This window comes from Rhinatrema bivittatum, chromosome 11, assembly GCF_901001135.1.
Source record: "Rhinatrema bivittatum chromosome 11, aRhiBiv1.1, whole genome shotgun sequence".
NCBI lineage: Eukaryota > Metazoa > Chordata > Amphibia > Gymnophiona > Rhinatrematidae > Rhinatrema > Rhinatrema bivittatum.
This window is the reverse complement of record NC_042625.1, coordinates 47,920,476-47,933,103: the sequence shown is the minus strand read 5'-3', so window position 1 is coordinate 47,933,103 and position 12,628 is coordinate 47,920,476. Positions and strand designations below refer to the sequence as shown.

General features: G+C 44.3%; 1 protein-coding gene across 10 annotated transcripts in view; it reads right to left on the bottom strand.

Moving 5' to 3' along the window:
• Positions 1-12,628, bottom strand: part of GNB1L (G protein subunit beta 1 like) — a 116,725-nt gene that overhangs the window by 66,132 nt on the left and 37,965 nt on the right. For 6 of the 10 annotated variants that reach the window (XM_029619926.1, XM_029619923.1, XM_029619921.1 and 3 more), the window contains one exon: positions 5,914-5,961. The exons of the other annotated variants lie outside the window; for them this stretch is intronic. The gene's annotated coding sequence lies outside the window, so the exon portion shown is untranslated. The remainder of the gene's footprint in view (positions 1-5,913; positions 5,962-12,628) is intronic. 10 annotated transcript variants of the gene reach the window in all.

Genomic DNA, 12,628 nt, shown 5'->3' with positions numbered 1-12,628 from the left:
GGGCTGAACATATTGCCGCTAGGAATGCAGTCTTCAAGGTCAGGAGCCTTAGGGACAGACCGCGCGTAGCTCTGAAGGAAGTTCCCGCTAGGAAGTCTAGTACTAGATTGAGATTCCATAGGGGTACCAGCCACTTTAGTGGTGGTCGGATTTGCTTGACCCCTCTCAGGAAGTGGGAGACATCTGGATGGGAAGATAGACTATGCTGTCCACTTTGGCTCTGAAACAGGCCAGCGCGGCCAGTTGAACCTTGATGGAGTTGAGAGACAACCCCTTCTTCAGGCTGTCCTGCAGGAATTCCAGGATCATGGGAATTTTGACTGTCCATGGAAGGATGTCGCGGTCTTCACACCAGATTTCGAATATTCTCCATATTCGTATGCAAATTAAAGATGTGGAAAACTTGCGTGCTTGGAGCAAGGTGTTAATTACTGCCCTCGAGTATCCGCTCTTCTTCAGGCGAGTCCTCTCAATGGCCAGACCATAAGAGAGAATCGAATTGGGTCTTCGTGGAGGATCGGTCCTTGCTGGAGCAGGTCTCTGTGTGGAGGTAGGCACAGGGGGTTCCCCGCCAGAAGTCTTCGCATGTCCGCATACTACAGACTTCTTGGCCAGTCCAGGGCCACTAAGAGTACTAGCCCCCTGTGGTGTTCTATCTTGCAGATGATCCCGCCCAGTAGTAGCCATGGAGGAAAGGGCGCTTGTGCCTGGGATGGCCAGCTCCTTCAGGCTCAGGGACACGAGGTCTGGTAGCTCGTCTTTGGAGAAAAAATGCATCATAGTTTGGTATGGTTCCGTTCCTGGAGGGATTTTCCCTTCCTCCAGGGAGTCTTGGTCTTCCTCCGAGGTGTCCGTGTCCCCTAAGGTTAGGCTTTTGTCCAGGGGAGGCACGTCTCTGGGAGGATGAGAAGGGCCTGGGAGGTTTGGGTCCTCCGGTGGAGGCTGTGGCTATGTCACTGGTGGCGCCGATTGGGCTTAGACGAAGGTTTGCAGACCTTTAAAGAATTCCACGCAGGAAAAGGTTCCTGGGTCTATATTGAACCCAGCGGTGTCCCGAGGGCCTCGTCTGGAGGGCCGAGCTGGGGATAGAGATGTCTGGGGTACTATCAGTGGATCCAGATTCCTGTACTGACTGGGGGAGACCTTGCCCTGATTCTCTCAGAGCCGTCTCACACTGTAGGCACAAGGCAGTAGCCACTTCATGCTGCGCAGCACTTATGTGGCAGGCTGGGCAGAGGGCTTGGCTTTGGTTTTCTTGGCTGGTGGTGCGATGGTTTGTGCGCATAGGGCGTTCAAACCTGGTCTGTGCGTTTATATGCGTTCCAGGTGCGCCGAGGGTGTGCGTGCAAGCTGCGAAGGTGTGCGTGCAGGCCGGTATGTGCGCTTATGGAGATGCGCATGCTGCTGTGCGCGCAGCTGAACTTGTGCGCCCGGTGCTGTTGAGCATGTCGCTATGCGCCCGGCACCCTCGTGCGCCTCGCTGTGCGCACGGCACCTATGCGTGCACCGCTGGGCACACAACTATGTTATGTGCCCGGCTCGCCGCTGTGTGCACGGCTCAGTTAGGCCGACAGTATGGCGATCAAGGGGGGGGGAAATGGCACTGTGACCACGCGAGCAAGATGGTGACCCCCCCCAGGAGGGTCTCCATGTGGGAGGACCCTCGAGCCAGATTGGGGTCTATCCCGGACTGGGCTGATCAACCCGATGGGACCGGCGCCGGTTGGCAATCTGTACAGTTATCTGAGCCTCGGAGACTTAAAGTTTTCTATCTTACCTTGTCTCGGCATTTCCTGGTCTGGAGCCAGGCGGTTTCCAGCTGCAGGGGGAGAGGGAATTTACCTTCACCGCCGCGCTCAGTCTTGCACCCGCTGCCTCTCAGCCACTCCCGTGCATGGGGGCTAAGTCCACGCCGGGAACCGGCTACCGGACCGAGGCTTACCTCTGAGGGATCTCGGAAATCACCTCAGGAATTCTCGACTGGGGGAGGGACCCTTAGGTATCACCGCACGAGAGCGGGGCTCGTCTGTAGAGGTAAGATTATTTCTTGTTTGGATTTTCTTCTTTGGTTTGGAGTTTCTAATGCAGTGCAAGCGTGTGTATAGTCCCGAACTGCTAAGGAGACGGAGAAATACTGAAGAGCAGAGCTTCCTGCACGGGTATATGTAGTGCTGATGTCAGATTGAAATCTGACTCAGTCTCCAACTGCTATCAGGAGCACACTATACCCATTGGTCCTGAGTCCATCTGCTACACACTAGGAAACTGTAGCTTGGTTTCGCAGTGACTAGGCCATATTCCACCACATACATGGTTAAAAATACTTAAATAGCAGGTCTTAAGGGCCAGCAATTTTACAAAACAACAAATGAAAAACAATGGTTCCATCTATTAAAATGAATTGATGTTCTGAGAAACAGACAAGAGATTGTTTCTTATTTTTACTATTTTACAAAGCCTCACGTTGTTACACTCACTGTGCAGCACTAAACATGTGAAAAAGCTAGTATGCACATTTTACAATTAAATCCTTACAGTTTTTAACACATCAATGGTTCCTCATCCCCAAGGAGGTAGCAGGAAACAGAACTCAAAAAAGGAAGAAAACCAAGAGAAGAGGCTGAGTCCAAAGGCTGATGATAAAGCAAAGAGAAAGCAGCCAGTTTGGCATGGACTAACGAGTGGAGACAGATTTTACGTTTATTTCACCTGGTCTGTAATTTCATTACATGAAATTCCGGAAATCTGCTAAAATACGGCTTTTTAGCCAGGCTTCCAATTGTTGACGCAGACCGACTATTATTTTACCAGGCACCGTCTCTGTATTTATTTAATTGTAGCTGTCTGTCTTAATTTGATTTTATGCTGGTTTTATTTTGTAAACCACTTGAATACATTTGTTACAGGGGGTAGATTAAGTTCAATAAATAATAATATATCTCCGCACACAATTCAACCATCAGTGAATTGTGTGCACGGCTACACTAGCACAGCCTGCATCATCAGTGTAGCCATGCAAAACCAGCACACAGAAAACAGTTCATAAGTCCCAAGGTTCACACATCTGCCCAGCTCTGGCAGGATTCCCTCTCTTTCTCCTTTACCTTCCTGGCCTCAATCACCAGACAAGGGGAGCAAAAGAAACGAAACTCCTGCAACATATAACAATGCAATCAAATTTTACTGCAGATCATGGTGAAAGCCTGCCTACTGTAGGATCCATAACAGGGTCTCTCATAAGCCTTTGATACCAAAAGAGGTAAGAAATGGCTATTGTTTTTCCTGTTTTCTGAAACTGTTCCTGTCTCTTTTACATGGGATACATAGAAGCCCATTCTGTGATTAATCATGGTGTCAGGACATAAGACCCCCTGAATGTATTATAAACACAGAATTAAAAACCAGACTGAATAACAAATATTGTGTGTTGCCATGCGGAAAACAGAGTTAACACTGTGTCAGTAATTTAAAATAACCCCAATTAAAACAAACAAACACTCTTACTTGCAAACTAATCTATGCCAGCCCCATACTTCTGCCATGACAGTCTTCCAGGATTACTGATCCCTAATGGCGCTATTATTCATCTAGCCATTTATTATTGTCTGATTCTACATCTTTTTGACATGGATCCAGTGCAGCGTTGCCTCCAGTCATTTTCGGCAGCAGGATTTTGGGTTTCTGTTTATAAAGACATGTTGATTCATTTGCCTGCCTTACATGCCCCTACAATTAAAGCATTGGGAAAGAAACCTCCTGTGGGTCCACGTCCACAAACGCACATGTCTATCCAGAGATACCTATCAAGCGTCACTTTTCCCTCATCTGTCTGGCAATACAAAGTATGATAAGTTTCTTCACACATCAGGCACAGGCAAAGACGACTGGAATTGTAAAATGGTTACTGCTGGTGATGAAGTGTGACCAATTAAAAACAAACAGAAAACTCAGCATCCAAATCAGCAACTATGAATAATTACAGAACAAGGTGAGCACTTTAAAAGTTGCTACCAAAAACACACAATGTAATAGTGCTGAAACTGGGAACTTACCCATGGTAAGAAGCATTCAAATGAAAACATACAGCTGAGATTTGCACAGGCCATGAGAGGTCTTGAACAAGTAGATGTGAATCGGTTATTTACACTTTCAAATAATAGAAGGACTAGGGGGCATTCCATGAAGTTAGTAAGTAGCACATTTAAGACTAATCGGAGAAACTTCTTTTTCACTCAACGCACAATTAAGCTCTGAAATTTGTTGCCAGAGGATGTGGTTAGTGCAGTTAGTGTAGCTGGGTTCAAAAAAGGTTTGGATAATTTCTTGGAGGAGAAGTCCATTAATGGCTATTAATCAATTATACTTAGGGAATAGCCAGTGCTATTAATTGCATCAGTAGCATGGGATCTTCTTGGAGTTTGGGTAATTGCCAGGTTCTTGTGGCCTGGTTTGGTCTCTGTTGGAATGCACATTTTGTGAGCGTAAAATTTCTTGCTGCATCGGCAGTAGAGTTTATGTTCATAAAATGTGCATTCAAGTGTGGGTTAAACTGTGTGTTTGGCCGAACACACCTTTCTGCATCGGTCTGACAGTGGGCACCTGAGGCAACAGGAGCTAAGCTGATGTGCTGAAGGTCACAAGGAGTGGCAGTAGGGGAAGTGGGATGTGAAGCCTGGTTTCCCCAATTCTCAGCACATTTCAACAGGCGGCTACTCCTTTTTTTTTTTTTTTTTTTTTAAAGTTAAGCTGCCAGAAATGTTTTCCCAGTTCCTCTTCTATTAGGAATAAAGAATTAAAGAACAGATAGGTATCCAGTGCTAGAGTACACAGCTGAGACAGCAAGAAAGCGACGTCGTACAATGGGGGTATTGATTTTCTGGGGGTGACAGACGCTGAATCCCATTGTAGCTAACAGATCTATACTGTACATGAGATACAAAACATAAATGACTTTCATAAGAACATTGCGACATGGAATCAGTGGCTTAATGTATTGCTCAATGCTGCAAAATTCCTAATCATGTAAATGTTTCAATTTCTTTGAATTCAGATCTAGCCTATTCATTGGGATCTCAAGGCGGATTTCATTCAGGTAATGCAGATTAATTTCCTTGTCGCCAGAGGGCTGACAATCTGAAGAGATCATTTTCAAAAGGGCTTTACGCATCTAAATAGACTTTTGAAAATTGCTATTTTTACATGTACAACTCCTTTGAAAATTCACTCCATAGGGCTGAATTTTCAAAAGGTTTTATATGGGTTTACGGTCTTTTGAAAATTGCTATATGCGCTATTTTTACATGCATAACTCCTTTGAAAATTCATTCCAGGGACAGTAATGTTCAAACTGGTGCGTGGGCATACATGTGAAGGCATTCATCTGCCCACACCCAGAGAGGTGGCGATTTTATAACTTGTGCATAGCAGAAGTAAAGTTATCTGGCAGGGGGCATCAGCACACAGGGATGATGACTTTGGAACAGCCGCACAGACGAACATATATGCGCACGTATGCCAGCTTCCGCCAATGGATGCAGCCATTTTATAACATTCGCGCATATTTGCAGGCATGGTATAAAATATGCTGTACCCCGCTAACATCTGGTTTGTTTCAGGACTTACACGCCATCCATAGCAGAAGTAACGTTATGCGCTAGGAGACCCCCGGCATGCACTCGTGTGCGTAAACAATTAGGTACAGATTTCACTGACCCAACCACACCCCGCCCATTTTTTGCAAAATAAATTTTTGTGCGTGTACTGGGAGATCCACGTGTAATTGCCCGCCTTTCAAACCAGTGCAGCATGTGCCGGCCCAATTTCTGCGCTTATCTCCTGGCTTTGGTGTGCATAAGGCTTTTAAAATTCACTTTTAAGTTTGTATCAGAGGAAATGGAGGGGGAAGTGACTTACCCAAGGTCACAAGGAGTGTTGGCTCCAGAATATCTGGAGATTTTCATGCTGCACATAAAAAAAAAAACAACTTAGGTTTGTTATTCAGGCCAACTGTGGTGAATTTGATAAGACCCAGTAAAGCTAGTTTTCTCCAATTAGGACATTGGACATTTTTTTATTTGTCCAAAATGATATATTTTGCTTTGTCATGGATTTATGTAATTTCCTGACAGAAGCACTGACCAACAGATCATACACTGAAAAGGAAAGAATGAGTAATTACTACTTACTTGATAATTTCCTTTTCTTTAGGACAGTAAGAAGAACCCAGAACAAGTGGGTTATGTACTTCTATCAGCAGATGGAGACAGAGCAAAACTGACGTCACAGTATATACACCCCTGCAGTGACATCAGTCTGCCAGTATTCTCTTCAAAAGCAACTATGGACAGACTAGCAAAATACTCAGTCAACAGGCAACACTGAGCTCAGACAGGAATATATTAACACTAGTCTAGGGACTGGACTAAAACTTACCAGTAACTCCTGGAGAACGCTCCATCCACTGGAAAAAGATTTCACGCACTTATCACGGGCGCATGCGACTCAGTCACGTATTGACTATTTTTTGGTCAGTGCTCATTTTTTTTCCAAGGTTGCGGCGGCTGAAATTGGGGACATCATTCTCTCCGATCATGCCCCTATCAGCTTAGAATTGATAGCAGTAGACAAAGCCGTTTTGGTAAAACACTGGCGTTATCCATACTATTTAGCGGAGGATGAGTCCTTTCATGGGTTCCTAAAGGAAAGATGGGCGGATTACGCGAAACTGAATGCTCAGCATAGCGAGGACCCTATTTTGTTTTGGCAAACCGCGAAGGCGGTTTTACGGGGTGACATCATCTCATATTTAGCATATCGGAGGAAATCTCTAGACAAGAGGCTGTTGTCCCTTAGTGCACAGCTCCAGAGGGCAAAACGGGTATTGGTGCGGCAGCCTTCCTCGTCTCATAGGGCATCTTTTATCGCCTTGCAATCTGCAGTCAACTCCCTGTTACATCAAAGGGCTAAGAAGAGTGTTCTTTATTATCAATTCCAGCTATACAAATTTGGGAATAAGCCGGGGAAAATGATGGCAAATTTGGTAAAATCGGCCAGGAAATCTCGATATATTCCAGCTATCAAATCAGGGGGAGGTCAAGTAGTTAACACCACTTCTGAGATTCTAGCTGCCTTTCACTCTTATTACTCTGCTCTTTATGAGTCTGATGGCTGGAATTCCAGTGCCTGGGAAGCTTTTCTGCACCGTATTAATTTTCCTTCCATAACGGTAGGGCAGCAGCGGAAATTAAATGAGCCTATTACGTCTGAAGAAGTTTGTTTGGCGATTGCTAAAGCAAAAAAAATTGAAAACGCCGGGCCCAGATGGTTATAGCTCGGAATTTTATAAATGTCTCGCGGAACCCCTTACCGATCTCCTACCGTTGGTCTATAATGCTTTAATTGTTCAAGGTTCATTCCCTTCTTCTGCCAATAGGGCACATGTCACCCTTATTCCGAAGCCAGGGAGGGATCCGCTCTTACCAGCGTCTTATCGCCCCATTTCCTTATTAAATGTTGACCACAAGCTATTAGCCAAAATTTTGGCTGACCGTTTGGGCGATATTTTACCACAATTGGTCAGCCCAGGGCAAGTGGGGTTTGTCAAGAAGCGTTATGCGCTCACCAATATTAGACGGGTAGTTGCGGCTATGGCGTTGTGTCAACGCTCGGATACGCCCTTCCTGATAGCTAGCCTAGATTCGGAAAAAGCTTTCGATAGGGTAGAGTGGGGCTATTTATTTCGCCTGTTCCCCTTAATGGGGTTTGATGGCTTTTTTCTTCAAGCAAAACAGCTTCTCTACCATGATCCAGTAGCCCTGCTTTTGGTGAACGGGATGTTATCTGCTCCCTTTCCGGTAAAGCGCGGTACACGACAGGGCTGTCCACTCTCCCCCCTGCTTTTTCTACTAACCATGGAACCCCTGTTATTAGCCATTCAGGAATCTCCGCTTATTCGAGGTGTACAGTTTCATGTTGGATCTCAGAGGGAGATTTTCAAATATGCCGCCTTTGCAGACGATGTTTTAGTCTTTCTTACTGCTCCGCAACGCTCGTTGCAGTTGCTTTTGGATCTTTTTCACGACTTTGGGTCCTTCTCAGGCCTGCGAATAAATTGGGACAAGTCCGAGGCGCTGGCGTTTCCGCCGGGGCTTCGGGAGACGTGGCCCGGTCCTTTTCCTTTGCGGTGGGCTGGACCCTCGATTAAATATCTTGGGATATATCTGTCTGTTGATTTAGCTACCATTTACTCCCTAAATATATCAGGTCTGCTTACACGAACACGAGACAAATTGAAGCAATGGCGGGATCTTCCTTTATCCTTGGGGGGACGAATTAATCTGTTTAAACTGATTCTGTTACCCCAATGGTTGTATGTGGTGCAGAATTTCCCCTGTGTGCTTAAACGCAGTGATGTGCAGACCCTGGAAGCTCTCATGCGTGTCTTTCTCTGGAGGGGAGGGAAAGCCCGAATCCCATTGAAGTGGCTTAAGTTAAGATGGGGTTCAGGGGGTATGGGGGTTCCGGATCTTTTCCGCTACAACATGGCGGCTAATTTAAGACTTGTAAGGGATTGGCTGCTGGGGGAATCTAAATTTGTGAGTTATATAGCGGAAAACACATTGGTAGCCCCGCTCGACCTTAAATTTGTGCTTATGTGCCCTAGTCAGGCTCTTCCCAGTGCGTTATCACAGCATCTCTTGATTAGCCCGATTAGGAAGGCCTGGCGATTTCTGACTACGCATTTACACATTCCGCTACAATGTGCGTGTCTGCTACCATTCTTGGGAAACTCGGATTTTTCCCCTGGGTCTGACTCCCGTGGGTTTAGAGAGTGGAAATCAAAAGGCGTGGTTCAAGTGGGACATGTGCTGGATTCCACGGGTGAGATATTTACTTTTGAGGTGTTTCGGGATTTATATGGGCTATCCAGCAGTCATTTATTTAGTTATTTACAAGCCAGGCACTACATCCATTCACTACCCTTCTTCAATCAATCGCCTGGCCACATACAAGCCCTTAATGGTTTCTTTCACCTTGATAATAAACGAGAGGTCTCTCTGTCAATGTTTTATCAGAAATTGCTCCAAGGTTTGGCTACTGATACTGTGCAGGTTTCTGTAGCTCGCTGGGAAAGGGATGGTGCTTTCATAATACCAATAGCCGCTTTTACTGCCTGTATGAAAAATTTGATTAAGGTTACTGGTAATATGTATTATCGGGAAATGCAGTTCAAATTTCTGCGCAGAGCATATGTCACTCCCCAAATAGCTTTTCAGGCAAAAATTTCCACATCGGCGACATGCCCACGATGTACCTCGGCACTCGGGACTATGTCGCACGTATTTTGGACTTGTCCACATATTCAAAAGTTTTGGGGCAAGATTGTGGGCTATCTGAGCCAGCTTCTGCACATAAATCTCCCACTCTCTCCTTACATGCTTTTATTTGACTGCATTCCCCGCCCGCTTGTTCGGGGTTTTGGCCCCCGTTTGTTTTTGAAGAAAGCAGCTGCGGTGGGGAAAAAAGTTATATTGCTTAATTGGCGGGAAGCGGAGGTCCCATCTATTTGGACTTGGCGGATACATCTTCATCGCATGATGCAAATGGATAACTTGGATTCGAAAGCTTGCCCGAAACGGCATCGTCGGTTCCTGCAGATTTGGGATGGATACCTTCAAGCTTTACCACATCGTTCCCGAAGCTTGATACTTAACGACTGACTATAGTGTGTGCTCACGGATCCGTCTGTACGTGTATGTTCGGTGAGAATGACTGGAAGAATATATGGAAGCGGCCTTGGGATAAGGGCTGGGGGGAGGGGGGGGGGGGGACAGGGGGTTAGGAAAAGGAAGCTTGGCGAGAGGAGGTGGGATTCACCCGGACTTCCAATATAGATGGGGCGGTACAAGGACAATAGCGTCCCTGGTTAAGTTTGGTGTTTACCCATTGGTTTGATTGTCTATATCTCTTTAGGGGGAATTACAGACAATATTCAGGTTTGTGGGAGGGTGGGGGAGATGTATACTTATAAATGAGCAGAATTTTGGCTGTTTACTGTACTTTGGTCTGTGGCTGTGGAAATGTCAACACAGTGGGGACCTTGTGTATTTCATTTTGCTCAATAAAACTTATTTGAACAAAAAAAAAAAAAACTTACCAGTAATCCCTGTAACATATAACCACGCAGAGCATAATACAATAATTTGTCAGCCAAGGGAGGGAAGCTAGATTCATCTGACTGTCCTAAAGAAAATGAAATTATCAGGTAAGTAGTAATTTCTCATTTCTTAACATCCAGTCAGATGAATCCAGAGAGACTTTTCCAAAAGCACAGGCTCCACCTTAACCAAAATCGAACCAGGCTGCTGGTGCTAACTTCTAAAAAGGAGTTAGAACAGCTTTTAAACTAGAACAAGGGGGAAAGCAGACAGTCACTCAGCATTGCATGGTTCAGAGGAATGTATCTTTGAAGGATACCAATGAAATAGGAGAGTTAGGGCGTCCCAACAGAGAGGTTCCAATAAATGCAAAAGTAACCCATGTGCCTATAAGTAAAGAATTACCTGAGCTAAAGAATTCCAAATTATCCATATCAACTGAAAAGAAGATAGTAGAAACAAAATAACACTTTGAAATGTCTGTATACCAATGCCAGAAGTTTAAGAAGTAAGATGGGAGAGTTTGAATGTATAGCAGTGAATGATGAGATAGACATAATTGGCATCTCAGAGACCTTGTGGAAGGAGGATAACCAATGGGACAATGCTATATCAAAGGTTCAAATTATACCACAATGATAGGGAGGATCAACCTGATGGGGATGTAGCACCTTTGTCCAGAAGGGTCTAGAGTCCAACAGAATAAAGATCAAACAAGAGACTAAATGCTCAGTAGAATCTTTATGGGTAGAAATCCCTTGTGCGTTGGGTAAGAGTATAGTGATAGGAGTATACTATCATACACCTGGCCAAAATGATCAGACAGATGATGAAATGCTAAGAGAGATCAGGAAAGCTAACCAATTTGGCAGTGCAGTAATAATGGGAGATTTCAATTACCCCAATATTGACTGGGTAAATGTAGCGTCAGGACATGCTAGAGATATAAAATTCCTGGATGGAACAAACAACTGCTTCATGGAGCAATTGGTTCAGGAACCAAATGAGAGAAGGAGCTATTTTAAATTTAATTCTTAGTGGAACGCAGGATTTGGAGAGAGAGGTAACAGCAGTGGGGCCACTTGGCAATAGTGATTATAACAATCAAATTTGAAGGGGGGACAATATGTAAATCTACAGCTCCAACACTAAATTTTCAAAAGGGAAACTTTGATAAAATGAGGAAAATAGTTAGAAAAAAACTGAAAGGTGCATCTGCAAAAGTTAAACATGTACAACAGGTGTGGACATTGTTTAAAAATACAATCTTAGAAGCGCAGTCCAGATGTATTCCAAGCATTAAGAAAGGTGGGAGGAAAGAAAAAACGATTACCAAAATGGTTAAAAGGAGAGGTGAAAGAGGCTATTTTAGCCAAAAAACATCCTTCAAAAATTGGAAGAAGGATCGATCTGAATAAAACAGGAAAAAGCATAAGCTTTGTCAAGTTAAGTATAAAATATTGATAAGGCAGGCTAAGAGAGAATTTGAAATGAAGTTAGACATAGAGGCAAAAACTCATAATAAAAACTTTAAGAAACCTGTCAGGGAGTCGGTTGGACCATTAGATGACCGAGGGGTTAAAGGGGCTCTTAGGGAAGATAAGGCTATTGCAGAAAGATTAAATGAATTCTTTGCTTCTGTGTTTACTAATGAGGATTGTTGGAGAGATAAAGGTTCCAGAGTTGGTTATCAAAGTTGATGATTCAGATGAATTGAACCAAATCACTGTGAAGCTGGAAGATGAAGTATGCCAGATTGACAAAACTAAAGAGTAGCAAATCACTTGGACCAGATGGTATGCACCCTAGGGTTCTGAAGGAACTAAAAAATGAAATTTCTGATCTATTAGTTAAAATTTGTAATCTATCATTAAAATAATCCATTGTACCTGAAAACTGAAAGGTGGCCAATGTAACCCCAATATCTAAAAAGGGCTCCAGGGGCGATCCAGGAAACTATAGACCAGTGAGCCTGACTTCAGTGCCAGGAAAAATAGTGGAAAGTGTTCTAAACATCAAAATCACAGAACCATAAAGAAAGACAAGGTTTAATGGAACACAGTCAGCATGGATATACCCATGGCAAGTCTTGCCTCACAAATCTGCTTCATTATTTTGAAGGGGTTAATAAACACGTGGATAAAGGTGAGCTAGAACCTGTAGTGTATTTGGATATTCAGAAGGCGTTTGACAAAATCCTTCATGAGAGACTTCTAAGAAAACTAAAATGTCATAAGATAAGAGGCGGTGTCCTCTCGTGGATTCCAAACTGGTTAAAAGACAGGAATCAGAGAGTAGGATTAAATGGTCAATTTTCTCAGTGGAGGAGGGTAGGCAGTGGAGTGCCTCAGGGATCTGGACTTGGATCGATCCTTTACAGAGTAGTTAAATCACAAGCAGATTGAGATAAATTGCAGGAGGACCTTGACAGACTGGAAGATTGGGCATCCAAATGGAAGATTACATTTAAT